Source organism: Pinus tabuliformis, chromosome 9 (genome assembly GCF_031772625.1).
Source record: "Pinus tabuliformis cultivar Carrire ecotype Pingquan chromosome 9, CPIR1, whole genome shotgun sequence".
NCBI lineage: Eukaryota > Viridiplantae > Streptophyta > Pinopsida > Pinales > Pinaceae > Pinus > Pinus tabuliformis.
Genome location: NC_142307.1, coordinates 252,494,986 through 252,511,213, shown reverse-complemented (window position 1 = coordinate 252,511,213; position 16,228 = coordinate 252,494,986).

The following is a 16,228-nucleotide window of genomic DNA, read 5'->3' as shown; positions in this document are numbered from 1 at the left end:
CTAGACTACTACCCAGAACTGTTGTGGGGAAAAATGCCTATGCAGGACGATCCTATCCACCTAAGGTATGATAGTGCCTTAGCAACAAACAGAGACAACTATTCTAGTATTCTTCATTTATGAATTAAGAATGAAGAGAGAGATGGATGGACTAACCAGTGTCTTCCGTTTGTCCCTCGATCTGGCTTCTCTTCTCCTGGAGAGTTCCCATCTACTTGCCTTCTCGCTCGCCCAGCTTCAAGAGGTTTCTGCAAGATCACAAGAAGAGAACACTACAGAAGACATGGATTCATATTCATAACTAGTTCAGGATTAGAAATAAACTAAACATACTAATGCAATCATACATAAAAAATACATCAGTATATAGGAGAAACCAAGATAGCTTTATTGATGAATAACAAGGTTCAGGAAGAGATACAACCCAGAGGGCTCCAATCCAGCATCTCCTTCCCAGCAAATGGAATTCCTATCTTCACCCCCTTCAAAGCATTAAGCACCCAATGATTCCAATCTCAAACCAACAACAATTCTTTGCAATAACAAAATTCCAGCCCCCTAGATCTCATGGAGGAGAGATCCATATATAGATGTTTGGAGAAAGGATGAGTCAGATTGAGATATGACTAGTGTCCTCTCCCTCTGTCAGTTCTTGATTCCACTTGGAGGTTCTTGCTTCCACTTGGGGATTTGGAACCTCTTACTCATCACTAGTCGAATTCCCTGAGGCAAGTGTCATTTTGGAAGCTTCCTGGGTTTTGACACCTTGAGAAATGAACTTGCCACATGTCCAATCTCGCTCAGCGCAGGTAGCCAGTGTTGCCTTTGACATTCAGCGCAGGTAGCCAGTGTTGGATTTGACATTCAGCGCAAACAGTTGGTGGAGTCACTAAAATGATCCTGAATTGACTTGTTTTTGAGCAGTTTCTGGTGGAGAACTTTTGTGAGTTGCTGTGGTTTGTTAGCCTTGTTCCTCTAGGGGTAGGAACAACATGTTTAGGGACTTTGGATCCCTTAGATTATGGACATTTCATGCTCAATGATGTAAGGCACAAAAATGTCTATAACAGTTGCCCCCTAAAGTATGAGGCTGTTTATCGGGTGAAATGCTTTATCAGGGGGATCCGAAGTTCATCCAATGCTGGGAGGAGACCTGTAATAAGATACAATACAATACATTATTCTTCATACTGCTTTCATGATCTAGCTGAGGCGGGTATTCCCATGCTCAGCTTTATAAATTCATTTTTCTGTACATAGAATAGACAATTGTCTGATGGTAGACTGATAATTTTGATGAAATTATCATCCTTTGAGTAGGATTATTCTCTGCTGCTATGATGTACATGTCAATGTATTTATCTTTCCTGAATATATATCGCAGCCTGGATGGATGAAACTAGATCCGGGGTCTTCAAACCCGTTCGATCTTCACTCTAAGTACAAGTCGATCCATGTGAGAAATGTTCTGAAGTCGAACATGGAAAGACATCGCTTGATTACCGGTCGATGATGTAAATCGTTAACAAGCGCGAGAGGAATCACCGATAATGATAATGACCCTCAAGGTACTGCAGTACAATTCACGTGGTGTGAATAAAGGACTTGGAGTCGAACACCACGCAAAATCTTTCGGTCGAAGGCCATTGATGTATACCTGTCGCCGGAAGTGAGAAACTTGCCATTGAGGCATGCAAGCTTCAAAGTACTGAAGGGGTTGTTCCTAGATCAACTTCTTGGATAATGAGTTGATGTCGACAAGAAGCGATCCGTCAAGGGAGGGCCTTAATGAATCCCACATCAGTGACACGGAACGAAGATAATGATTTTAATGGAGGTGAAAACGATCTGTGACATATGATTCAGGGTGGCGGTCATGAAAGGATGAAGGATAATGTACGACAGTGGATGGGACACGGTTGACTTTTCTGAACGACTTCTCTTGAACATATGGCGACACTGATGCGATGGATCGGTAGCATTACCCCAAATATGGATGGTATGGCAAGACCATGGATGTGATCGGTGAATGAAACAACCCAACCCGATTGTGGTACGGAGGAAAAGTGTCATGTTCAAGAGCGACTTGCTACCATCAAAGTTTTCTTGAGTTTCTCCCAATTTTTCCCTAGTCATTTCTGACCAGTACCTCTTTATTTTTGTCAAGCTTGAGGAGGATAACATATGCTTGTTCTATAACCTTCCCTTCGGGCAAGCCCATCGCTATGTTTTAACGAGCCTAGCGATAGTGAAACTCGTTCTTATCTAAAGACAAGTTTGTCGCTATTTAGTGATTTTAACGAGTCTAACGACAAGGATAACTCGGTCCTTTTCATTTTTAGAGAGTCTGAAAAGGTACATAAAGTTAACTCCAAAGGTCCTTTTTCATCATCTAATCCCTCAAGTCCAAAAAAGTATAAAACAATACAGAAGGGATGAGTTTTCGATAGTTTTAACGAGCCGAACAAAACAAGCGCTCAATCTTTTTGTGCAATAATCCCTTAGGTCCAAAAAGATTGAAATCTAGAGGAGGGATAGCACTTCCTGTCCCTTTAACGAGCTGGAAGGCCAAGGACTCGGCAACCTTTTCATATTTTATGAGTCAGTTGAAAAGAGCTTAAAGAAGACTCGTCTTTTGAGGAACGAGTGATAAACAAGGTTAGCAGCTGATTCCAGGTACAGGTTGGAGTTTTCCAATCACGGCAGTGTCACAAGGATGGCTAGGTGAAATCACTCTTCGCAGCTGTTCCTCAAAATGGGTAAACAATCATATGGAGGTGAACGATCGGCCAAATGAAAAGTGGAGGTGATGGTGCAAACACGACCAAGGCTTTAATGGCTGATGATATTACATTCACTATGGTTATTTACCGAGATAGTTCATTTTTTAACGAGCTTAAACGCGGGTGGAAAAATTTGCTCGATCTTACGTTTATTTTTTAACGAGCATGAACTATATGCTAAAACTGCTCGGATCTTGCGTTTATTTTTTAACGAGCATGATATGTGTGCTAAAACTGCTCGAATATTATATGGTCAAATTTTTTATTTTTACCATAACTAGCTTTGCCCTTTTCAAAGATGGTACTGTATCCTCAATTGCTGCATCAAACTAGTTAGAAATGAATAACATTTGCTTGAAAATGAGATTAGAACCCTAATATTTCGCTTTGAACTACGTAAAAAGCAATTAAAAGGTGTTTTTACCTCTCATTTTACCATTTCATTTGAACTTGGTTTGTTGGAGCTTTGGAGGTGCCTCTTCCCCCTTGATTTTCATCAGCTGATTCCGGGAGATTCTGCGGACGATTTTCGGCGCCGTCTGAACCAGGTAGGAGCTAAACCCTAGGTATTTCTTTTCATGGTTTCCTTTTTCCATTCTGTGCTTGTTTTCCTATTCCCCTGAGCCCCTGGGGTTTTGTTAGGGTGCTCTGCCATCAGCGCAGGCAGTTCACTCGAAACCTGCGTTGAATGTCAAGCTGCATGAAGGCAGTTTGACCTTCAACGCAGGTGGAACACTAGCCAGTTGCGTTGGGCATAGAAAAACAGTTCTCTTGCACAGTTTTTGATGAAAATTTTGCCAGTTTCTCATCAAATCCAGGATATTACTCTTTCTCTTGTTTGTTTTGCAGGGACTTTTGAGGAAAATGACCCTTACATGGCGAGAAAGAGAACATGAAGAAGAGGACATGATTGCCCTCCATGACCCTGTCACGGTGAACGCGCTGCAGAACTATGGCCTGCTGAAGTTCTTCCATATCTCTAGTATGAGAGCACAGATCTCCTTACTGCAGTATATTCTTGATGCTTGGGATCCTATCAACCAAGTATTTCAGATCAGGAGAAAATCCATCCCATTTACTTCTTGACTAGTTTGTCGAGGCGGGGTGCCCCCATTTCTTTGTCAGGTTCGGCCCGAGGGAATGACTCCGTGAGAGATTATGTCCGCCAGTATTGCAGGGAAGGATCCCAGCCGAGTAGAGACGGCAAGGTTGTTATCCGTGAGATTATTGACAGGTCTCTCAGGTCCATTCTGTATACTATTGGTAGGATGGCCGGTAGCGCATCTCTTCATGTTGCCAACAGATCCTATGTGCAGCACGCCTTGGAGTGCCTCCAACCGAAAATATTCAACTGGTGTGATGCAGTACTTCTTCAGATGAAAAGTTAGTTGAACAAGGTAAAGGACAGGAAGCTGAAGAAATTTGGATTTGGTTCTATTCTGACTGCCTTTTCCTTGGAGAAAATACCACTGATGCAGCCTCAGTATATCGCACTCGACTTGCCTTCTCCTACCGAGCCACGCATGTAGAGATGGGTTGATCACATGTCTAGGCATGTTGGTCAATCTCAGATTTCTTTCATTGATACCTTCTTCAGGTGGTTCGAGCGTCAGGAGATGGTCTATTCCGAGTATCCATATGTTGGTATGGATTTCCGAGGTGATCCGGACTTGGTACTGCCGGATGGCGAACAGTGGGGCGCTATTGGTAAAATCTTCGACCATATTACTGTTTACTGTTCTTATTTATAATGTCCTTGTGCTTTATTCTATCAAGACTTTAATCAAACCCATGTGTGCATGCAGATGTTGGTCCTGTTCGTCCAGCAGTTTGCCCGAGAGTGCCAGTCGCTGCCCCAACAGGGGAGACTGCTGGGAGGGTTATTCACCGCGACCTTGACGTGGCTGAGACCCTTACAGCTGTGCAGGGGTAGGTTGAGAGCCTTACTCTCGACATTCCCGATGTGAGGATTGCCGAGTTACCTTTGCAGTTGCAGCGGCATACTACTGGTGTGCCTAGACGATGGACTCGTCTCTTGCGCATGATTGCACAGGCCGTGACGTGCTATCATGAGCATCACTAGGCTAGGGTGCCCCCTAGCATTTTTGAGTTTTTGGGTCATGCGACCGATTTTTGTCTTGGTTATAGAACATTATGTATGAATGATAAACAACTTATATATATATATATATATATATATATATTTTTTGATTTTCGGGGTTTATTTTGGTTGAGTTATATGATCCATATGTACAACATTGATGATGTGTCTCTTTTTACAAATGTCGCAAATGTCTATCTAACACATAGTTTGCTAACGAGTCGGTTAATGTGTTTAAGTTTCTGGAAATATGCTGGTATTGAATTAAATCAAATTGTCTTTCCAAAATGTTAACCCTTAGGAACATGCGATAAATAGCTGGATTGCGGACGGAATATATACCATTGAGTTGTAGTATTACGAGTTGTGAGTCTAGCCTGACGATTAGTCGGCGTATACCATGGGTGATGGCATCAGAGAGTAGTTCTATCAACGCGCTATACTCAGCGATGTTATTCGTTGATTGACCAATACATACACCTCTGAAACTTACTAACTCGCCGCTTGGATAAAAAATGGCCCAGGTTGCGGAGGACAGGTTCCGCGAACTACGACTCGCTTCGTCGGCATATCCAACACATGTCTCTAGAAGGTTTGACATCTGCAATAAATGTAAAAAGGTGGATTACTCGTCCAAAACAAAACACTTTAGCGAAAACAAAATACAACAAAAGCATACAGGTTACTATTTAAGCATAGTAACGCTTGAGGTACAACCCATTACGGGGTTGCGCCAGTGGAATTCCGTCATAATCCATTAACTCGTAGGCTCCTTTTGCTAACACTCGTTTAACAATATAGGGGCCCATCCATAAAGAATTAAATTTACCTGCTCCCAATTTATCGGATTCTTTGTCATAAAGTAAGACCAAGTCACCTTCTGAGAAGACACGGGGTTTGACATTTTTGTCGAACTGCGCCTTAACTCGTTTCTTATGGGCTTCGTTGGCCAAAGCGGCATCACGACGGGTTTCATCCAAATGGATTAACTCCAAGAAACAGGCCTCTTCTTCTGAAGTTCCTGGGAGGAGATCAATTGCGAGCTTAAGAGACGAAATTTCACACTGGATTGGTAAGACTGTTTCCAGGCCATACACCAGTTGGAAAGGTGTGAACCCGATCACATTCCTTACCGATGTTCGGTAAGCCCACAAGGCTGAGTACAGGATTAGGTGCCACCTTCTTTTGTGAACTCCGATCATCCTTTGCATCATACGCTTCAGGACCTTGTTGATTTCTTCAACTTGTCCGTTGGCTTGCGGATAATACGGGGTAGAGCTGTCGTGAGATAGCCCTAGCTTGGCAGCTAATTCAACCATCATGTGATTGTGAAAATGTGACCCATGATCTGTAACTATGGCCTGTGGTACGCCGAACCTGGCGACTACATGATTGAAAAAGAAAAGGGCAGCTGTTTCACCAGTGTTATCTAATGTAGGCATCGCCTCGGCCCATTTGGTAAAATAGTCAACGACGACTATAATATACCCATGCCCCCCGGTCGAGGTGGGGTTACATGTCATGAAATCGATGCCCCATTTGGTGAAAGGCCCAACAACAACTATTGGCTGTAAAGGTGCGGGTGGTCTTCTGGTTTTGCTATCAAAAATTTGACAAGCATGGCAACTTCTGATTGCGGTTATGCAATCTTTGAACATGGTTGGCCAGAAGTATCCTGCTCGTAAGATTTTCTGTGCTGCAGCATATCCAGATTGATGCCCTCCACATGCGCCTGAATGACGCTCATTCAGGGCTTTTTCGGCCTCTTCATGGGTGAGGCACCTCCTCAGAACTGTATCGATACCACGACGGTAAAGCGTATCACCGACGATCATGTAGTCTTTCGCTTGGTATCGTATACGTTTCTGTTCTGAGTGAGAGGTGTCAGGCCTGAATTTTTGGGTTTGGAGATAAATTATTATATCTCCATACCACTCATTGCTTGCAGATATCAGAAACAAACTTTCGTCCACGATTGATTCTTCGGATGTTTCATCGTTGGACGACGATGGGAGATCGCATGATAATTCTGCGAAAACTAAAGCTTCCTTTGATTTGGATTTTAGAAATTCCAGATGAAACTCTTGAAGGATCGCATTTTGAATATTTGCCCCCCAGCAACTGTCGCGACAATATATAAGTCATGGGGTTGCAATCTGATAAAATGGTAGTTTTCCGAAAGAGGACATAATGTCGAAATCTTTGTATCGCTTGAACAACAGCGAGTGCTAGCTTTTCAACGTAAGAATATTTGCTTTCTGTATCATTCAAGTTTTTACTTAAATAATATATTGGATGTTCAGTTCCATCGACTTCTTGAACTAAAACCATCGCAATGGTCGTATCTGCTGCAGCCAGATACAGGTTAAAATCTCTTTGATAGTCTGGGGCATACATTAATGATGCTTTTACTAGAGAATCTTTCAGAGCATCAAAGGAAGCTTGCGCCACCTGATCCCAGACAAAAGGTACATCCTTTTTCAAAAGACGAGTATAACCTTTAGCAAGTTCTGTGTAATTTGGAATGAACCTCAGAAAATTTGCTTTCCCTTGGAGTTTCTGAATCTGAAGCAAATTTGAAGGTGGAGGCAAATTAATGATTTCCTGAACCTTGCAAGGGTCGAGACGAATCCCATCCTTAGAGACTACAAAGCCAAGTAAATGACCAGAACCGACGCAAAACACACATTTGTGCGGATTGAGTCTTATCTTGTAGTGTCGGCAACGTAGAAGTATCGCTCTTAAATGCTGCGGATGATCAGTCCGCTTTCGCGAATGAGCTGGAAGGTCATCGAGATATGGTTGAACTATGTTCTTGATGTCATGGAAGGCATAATTCATTGCCCTCTGAAACGTCGCCCCTGCGTTCTTTAAACCAAAGGGTAATTTTCGATAAGCGAATGTGCCCCACGGAAAAATGAATGCAGTCTTTGACTGGTCCTGTGGGCGGATATTTATTTGATTATACCCGGAAAATCCATCCATGAATGAAAAGATTTCACATCCGATGCATTCATCAATTATCTGGTCGGTGAAGGGTGTAGGGTAGTTGTCTTTCGGACAAGCTTGGTTTACATCCCTATAATCGACACACACTCTTATTGTCCCTTGTTTCTTCATAACAGGGACAATATTCGATACCCAATCAGTTAGAGGAACCAGGTAGATGAAACCAGCATGGAGGAGCTTTTCAACTTCTTCTTTAATGGCAGCGGCTTTCTTGGGGTGCAACTGCCGAAGTCGTTGTCTTACTGGTTTGACATCAGGATACATTTTAATTTCATGTTCGACGATACTCGAGTCAATGCCTGGAATTTCATCATATGACCAAGAAAAGACATCTCTGAACTCACGAAAAAGAGCGTTATAAATTTCCAGTTCTGAAGGAGAACAACCTTTGCCGACATAAATATTCTCTAGAACATTTGTTTTAGTCAAGATATTTATGGCTATAGTCTCTTCAATATTGGATAATTTTCACTCGGAATCCACCGTATTTACAGTATTTGATAGGAATTCAAAAACTGAAGGGTGATAAAGGTCATGCTGAGTATCTTCTTCATATTCTGGAAGAAGGGAACGATGGTGGCAATCATTCCATGGTGCCCCCTCAATCAACATTGATTGTAGGATTCCTTCGTCAGTCCCATGTACTTTCGACCAAGGATCTAATGGGGTACCATATTCTCTAGACCTATCTACCCAAACGCTTGATGAGCGTTGATTTGGGTTCGCCTCCCATGCCCAAAACATTGATTGCTACAATATTTCTATAGGGCTTGGGGGCAAAACCATTGCATGATCCATGTCGATATCGTCTTTTGAGATCTTCGTGGAAGATATCATGTTGCAGGCTCCTACCAATGCTACTTCTCCTATATAGATTGGAGGTGGAAGTGCGAAAGTTCCCTTCTGCCTAGAACTGACAGAAGGGAGAAGACACTAGTCAGATCTCAAGCTGACTTATCCTCTCTCCAAAAATCTATATATGGATCTCTCCTCCATGAGATCTAGGGGGCTGGAATTTTGTTATTGCAAATAATTGCTGTTGGTTTGAGATTGAAATCATTGGGTGCTTAATGCTTTGAAGGGGGTGAAGATAGGAATTCCATTTGCTGGGAAGGAGATGCTGGATTGGAGCCCTCTGGGTTGTATCTCTTCCTGAACCTTGTTATTCATCAATAAAGCTATCTTCGTTTCTCCTATATACTGATGTATTTTTGATGTATGATTGCATTAGTATGTTTAGTTTATTTCTAATCCTGAACTAGTTATGAATATGAATCCATGTCTTGTGTAGTGTTCTCTTCTTGTGATCTTGCAGAAACCTCTTGAAGCTGGGCGAGCGAGAAAGAAAGTAGCTGGGAACTCTCCAAGAGAAGAGAAGTCGGATCGAGGGACAAACGAAAGACACCGGTTAGTCCATCCATCTCTCTCTTCATTCTTAATTCATAAAGGAAGAATACTAGAATAGTTGTCTCTGTTTGTTGCTAAGGAACTGTCACACCTTATGTGGATAGGATCGTCCTGCATAGGCATTTTTCCCCACAACAAATTGGCGACTCCACTGGGGATTTGGAACCTCTTACTCATCACCAGTCGAATTCCCTAAGGCAAGTGTCATTTTGGAAGCTTCCTGGGTTTTGACACCTTGAGAGATGAACTTGCCACATGTCCACTCTCGCTCAGCGCAGGTAGCCAGTGTTGCCTTTGACATTCAGCACAGGTAGCTAGTGTTGGCTTTGACATTCAGCGCAAACAGCTAGTGGAGCCACTGAAATGATCCTGAATTGACTTGTTTTTTAGCAGTTTCTGGTGGAGAAATTTTGTGAGTTGCTGTGGTTTGTTAGCCTTGTTCCTCTAGGGGTAGGAACAACATGTTTAGGGACTTTGGATCCCTTAGATTATGGACATTTCATGCTCAATGCTGTAAGGCACAAAAATGTCTATAACAAGAACTACCTGAGACTTTCTAGAAATTTTTTCAAACACACGGCAAACATGTAAGCTACAGGTCATGAATGCATATCTGATCATAAAATTTTGAGATTTATATGAATATCAGCAAGAAGGATTTATGCCATCTCTGCATAATTGCAACAACACTTATTAGTCCATAAATTCATCAATCAATCAATAAATAAACGATTCATGACAAGATCCATAGATAATACACATCATATAACCATGATATAACCAAAAAATAACCAAAATAGAAACCATGGAAACCCAACCATTATATCACCAATATAATGCTACAAATACTCATAGATCACAATAAGGAAATGTCTCATATTAAGATAGGAAAATACTAGCCAATTTAAGGACTTCCACGTACAACCCGACCATCGATTGGGTTGAACCAAATCTCTCTTTCAATCAATCAACCCTGCACCATATTCCAAGCATGAATGCGGGATATCATGGAATAAACCAAGACAAACCAAACTAGAGCTTCTAGAGGCCAAACCACCTCAACCCTCAACCGCAATGATTCCACCTCCATGGTCAGACACCAATAGCACCAACCATATCGATCTCTACCCAAGTTGTCTAGAGCTCTAGGAACTAGTTGCTCAACCCATAACCTTCCAGGGCTCTAGAGTGTTTGTCTAACCTAGCTCTAGTGGCTAGTAACTGAACCAACCAAGGCCTCTAGAGTGTTTGTTCCAGCTCGTATCCATAAGGAAACTGATCATTAATAAACAAAAACAACAAGTGGGAAAAACCATAACAACATGGCTATCCAGGAAATGGCAAGGCAAGGCTAAACCACTATCAATCTAGGAAAACTCCATGCCAATGACAACACATAACCAAAATATCACATGCATATACCATGCATCCATGAATTGGCAAGGAAATCACACATGTGACCTATTACCTGCAAAGAAATCCAATTGTAGTTGTTGATCCACCCATTCCCTTATGCTCTTCTGGTTTCCTATTCCTTCTTTCTACAAATCCAAGAGAAACTAGAATTCTCCAAACATGCTCCAAGAATGTTCAAAGTGGGAAAGGGTATGATAGAATGAGAGAATAGAAGAGAGCTCCAAAACTAAACTAAAAAATTCTTTGAATTGATCCTTAGAAGCCTTTGTATCATTAAGGCCTCTATTTTCTTCATTTTCCTTCATTTTTCCTTCAATTTCCCTCTCATGAAAATATGTGCCTTTTCTCATTCCTTTTCTCCTATTTTCCTTTATTTCATAAATAAAATACAATTAACGCCTCTTTTCCTTTACCAATTTCCATAGCCATAAATTAATCAAAAGTGATGCTCATCATTATGATTTTCCCAACATTAAACTTGGAATACGTGTCCCATGACCTTGGTCATATATTTTTTTACATGGAAAATCAATGAGGGGTTGTTACAAACCCCTCCCCCTTGGGGGAACACCATCCTTGGTGTTCACTGACACTTATATACTAGCGAAACACATGCTTCCCATGGAGCTGTATAACACAACTCGATGCATCATTTACATCATATCATACTTCTGATACCATGAACATCATAACATGAACACCATATTGTTTATTGGAGCTTTATAACACAACTCGATGCAACATTTACAACATACATATTAATATACATTTAACCAACACAAAATAAAACACATATGTTAGAACACATCTTCTCAAATGATGAATAGGGAAGGATTCGTAACCCGCATCTGATCAAGCATCTCCCATGTAGCTTCATAGGGCCCAAATTAACCTTCTCGATTGCTCTATTCTGAAGCATGTGTTATTTTCGATGCTATATGCATTATGGTTCTAGCTGTAATTATCCTGCTAGTTCCACTTGTAATACATATCAGTAAATCACATGATCGAAATCCTCGACATAATTCTTAAGCAATGAAACATGGAAAAGATCATGGACTTTCATTTTCAGAGGCAGTGCAAGTCTGTAGGCCACTGATTCAATCCTCTCAAAGATCTCGAAAGGCCCACAATTCCAAAGTGTCATGTTGGCACATGAACCAATCCTCTAGGACCTCTTCTTGGGATTGATGGGTAAGTACACATGTTCCCCAACCTAAAACTCCTTAATTACCATGTTGATCTAAATAACTCTTCTACCTTTCCTATGCTACCTTTACATTCCTCCCTATGAACCTGCATTTATTGTTCCATCTTCACCAACATATCTAGTCTAATCAGTACCCTCCTCACTAGATAACTCTAGTTTATAGGACTATTACAACTTCTCCCATAAAATTCCTAAAGAAAATTCATCTTCAAGGAATCTTGATACCCGTTGTTATATGCAAACTGAACTAGTGGAATATACCCTTCCCACTTCTTCTGTTGATGCATGACATACATCCTCAACATGTCCGCAAGAATCCTATTAACCTTCTTTTTCTATCCATCTATTTTCATATAATAAGCTATTGTAAAGTCTAACTGTGTACGCAAACCTACAAACAACTCTTTCCAAAACCTGGAAGTGAACTTGGCATCTATGTAAGAGGCAATATTCTTAGCAACACCATGCAAACTCACTATCTCTCTAATGAAAATATGAGCTACCAAACTAGCTTAATTAGTAGACATCACTAGAATGAAGTGACCTACCTTGGTCAACCTATCAACCACAACCATGATGTAACCTTTTTGTCTCGATGTCCATGTAAAAATCATAATGAAATCCATGGAAATGACCTCTCATTTCAATTCTAGAATCAGAATCAACTATGATAAACCACTTGGATGAATACAATCTTCTTTTACCTACTAACGGTTCAAACATCTCGCAAAAAACTTAACCACCTATTTCTTCAAATTTAGCCAATGGTAGAATTTCTTAACTGTTGTCAATGACTTTTGATTTTACAAGTGTCCTTAATATTGATCAACATGAACTTCTCTCAAGATAAGCTTCTTGAGTTCACTGTTGTCTAACACATAGATCCTATCCCTAATTATGACCAAACAATACATGGTGAGATGATAATCCACTTCCCCATAACCTGTACCATGCTACTATAACATGTGCTTAAGTTGTTGGTACCAGTCATCCTAGTGTCTTGTCTACAAGGTTTCTCCTCCAAGATTGTCCCATACGAAATCGTCATTGCAATGTGATTTACATGTACTCTTCTACTAATATCATCTACAACGCTATTCTCCTTTCCCATAATGTACCTAATATTGAAGTCAAACTCACTAAGAGTAGCCAATCATCTAGCTTGTTTGGAATTCATGTTTGGTTGGTCAAACAAGTACCTCATCCCACTATGATCACTCATGAAACTGAACATCTTGCCAAGAATATAGCATATCCACATCTTCAACGCATGAATTATAGTTTCCAACTCAAGATCATGATTCACATAGTTCTCCTCATGCTCATTCAACTTCCTAGACTCATATAATAATACCTGTCCTTCCTACATCAAGACTTCACCAAGTCCTCACTTTCAAGCATCTGTACATACCACAAACTCTTTGTCAAGATCTGCAATATTCAAGATTGGATCATTTGCAAGAAAATTCTTCAACTACTGAAAACTAGATAGAAATTCTTCTTTCCATTCAAACTTTTTTCCCTTTCTCTACAAATATGTAATATGATGGAAATTCGTGAGAATTTCTTGATGAAACTCTTGTAATAACCTACTAGTCCCATGAATGATCCAACCTCATCCACATCCCTTGGAGTTTCGCATTCCATGATAGCTCATATATTTTCAGGGTCCACTGCTATGCATTCCTTAGAAACAACATGCCCCAAGTAATGGACTTATGTCTAAAAGAAACTACACTTACTAAGCTTGGCATACAACTAATGCTTTCTCAACAATCTTAACACTATTTCTAGATGTTTTTCATGCTTTTCCTAACTATTAGAATATATCAATATGTCATCAATGAATACTATCACAAAATTGTCTATATAATGATGAAACACATTATTCATCAAACATATGAAAGTAATTGGAGCATTGGTCTAACCCAAAGGAACCACAAAAAACTCATAATTCCCATCCTTGGTGCAGAATGTGGTTTTGTAGATGTCAATTTCTTTGATGTGTACTTGATGATATTGTGATCTCAAATCAATCTTTTAGAACACTGATACTCCCTTCAACTGATCAAACAAGTCAATAATCCACAGAAAAGTATACATGTTCTTGATCATTACCTTGTTCAACTACCTGTAATCAATGTAAAACTTGAGAGTACCATCTTTCTTCTTCACACACAATAATGGTGCATCCCAATGTGACATACTTGGCCTAATTTATCCCTTATCAAGAATTTCCTTAAGATGCAACTTGAATTCCACCACCTCTAGAGTGCAAATCTTGTACAGTGCCTTGGATATTGGTGTTGCTCCTAGAATCAACTCAATCGAAAAATTCACTTCCTTGTGATGTGGTAACTCTGAAACCTCTCTGGGGAATACATCTTGAAACTGCTGCAAGACTGGATACATTGTAAAGACATCAACATCCTCAACATCCTCCCCTTTTCCACTATAAATATAAACTACAAACAAGTCACATCCTTTCCTACTATTGCGTTTTTCCTGCATAGTTGTAACCATTCTCATTGACGTAGGCTTCTTATTACCATGTAAGATTCTCTTCTCTTCATCACCATCCAAACACTCAATAGCCTTATCATAAAAATCTGCCTTACTCCTGTGAATGTACAACCAATCCATACAAAAAAACATATTGTATGATCCCAATGGAAGCACATTTAGATGGGATGGTGTAGACATACAGTTCAACCCAAATGCACAAGATCTTACCCAATGGTGAAATCTTTTCTTGGTATCTATAGCCAACTCCACCAACCAAGACTCTGCATGCACTTCTTTATTCAAGAAACACTTATCCACCAGGTCATGAATGATATAACTATAGTTATATCCAAGATAAATCAAAATAGAAACAACTTGATACCAAAGATTAACTTCCATCTCAATAATAGATGCCTAATGATCAGCTTGCCTATCATCCAACATTGCATAAATTTGAGGAATGCTTTGTCTAACATCCCCAACTATTTGTTCCTCATGAGAATTGTATATCTAAGGTCTATCACCTTGATGTTGTGGACAATATCTCCTGCGATGATCCTTTCTAGAAGTACAGCATTATAAAGGCGTCCTGCCATCACCTTTATTTTGCTCCTCAGACTGAAATCCCTATCCTCTATCCATTACATTGAATTTCTTATATGAACTTGCATTATCTTTGTTACTTGCATCCTGAGGTCTTCCTCACTTATTATCCCACTTTCCCTTAGTCTTGTCATTACCTTTCCAACCCCACTTATGCTTTGGCTTAAGCTTAGACTGTTCATAACAATGCTTCAACTTTACGATTACTTCCTCCAATGTCCGAGGCTCATCATACTCAATTGGATCTTTAAATGCTAAACGAAATACACTAAAAAATATTTGAACCTTCATCTTCTCATTCTTTATATATGGTACGTACCTCAATAGCTCCAAGAACTTGGTTGTATACTCTGTGTCTATTATAGATCGCATCTTCAATTCATAGAACTCCTTATCCTTACCATCATAGTATCTCTTTGACAATTACTTCATCCTGAAAAGTCTCTTAAACTCATGCCAACTCAACTCGTCCATCTTAATGCCTTTGACATGCTTCACATCTTCCCACTAGATGCTTGCTTTCCCTTTGAGACTAAAAATGGATATCTTGGCTTTCATATTCTCTATATAGTCATGCAACTTGAAGAACTTCTTCATCCCAAGCAACCGTTCTTCTGCATATTTCGGTTTGTTTAGTTCTCTATCAAAGGTAGGAGGCCATGATCTCTTGAGCTCATCTAGAGAGTAATTCTTCTTGTTCCTCCTCCAAGGATGTATTGTAGCAGCTGCAACATCCTCCAAAATTTTGGCTTGCATCCAATTTCGAACCCTTTCTTGGTTTTTCCTTGATGATTCCAAACACTCAGGCTCATCCCATGAGCTCGTGTTGAGTCTTTACACCCTCTCTTCTTCACCATTCACCGCTCAGCTTTTAGCATATTGGTTACAATGCCATGCTTGCAATCTTGTTCTGGCTATGTTCAAGGTCTACTTTTGTGTGTACAAGTTATGTTCACTATGTAAGCTTTTGTTGCACATACAAAAAAAGTTGTATGCAATGTTGTGCAAGTGTCTTCACGGTAATTCAACAATCTATCTCAAGTATCACACTTGTCTCTCTCACCTGTCAGTCAGTCACACTGAGCGTATGTTCCTTTTGTTGTTTTGAGGTGTCTTGTCATTGAGACATGTTGAGTGTGTGTTTGCAAGGTCATATATACATGAGTTCACTTGCTTGCACACAAGCATTTTGCT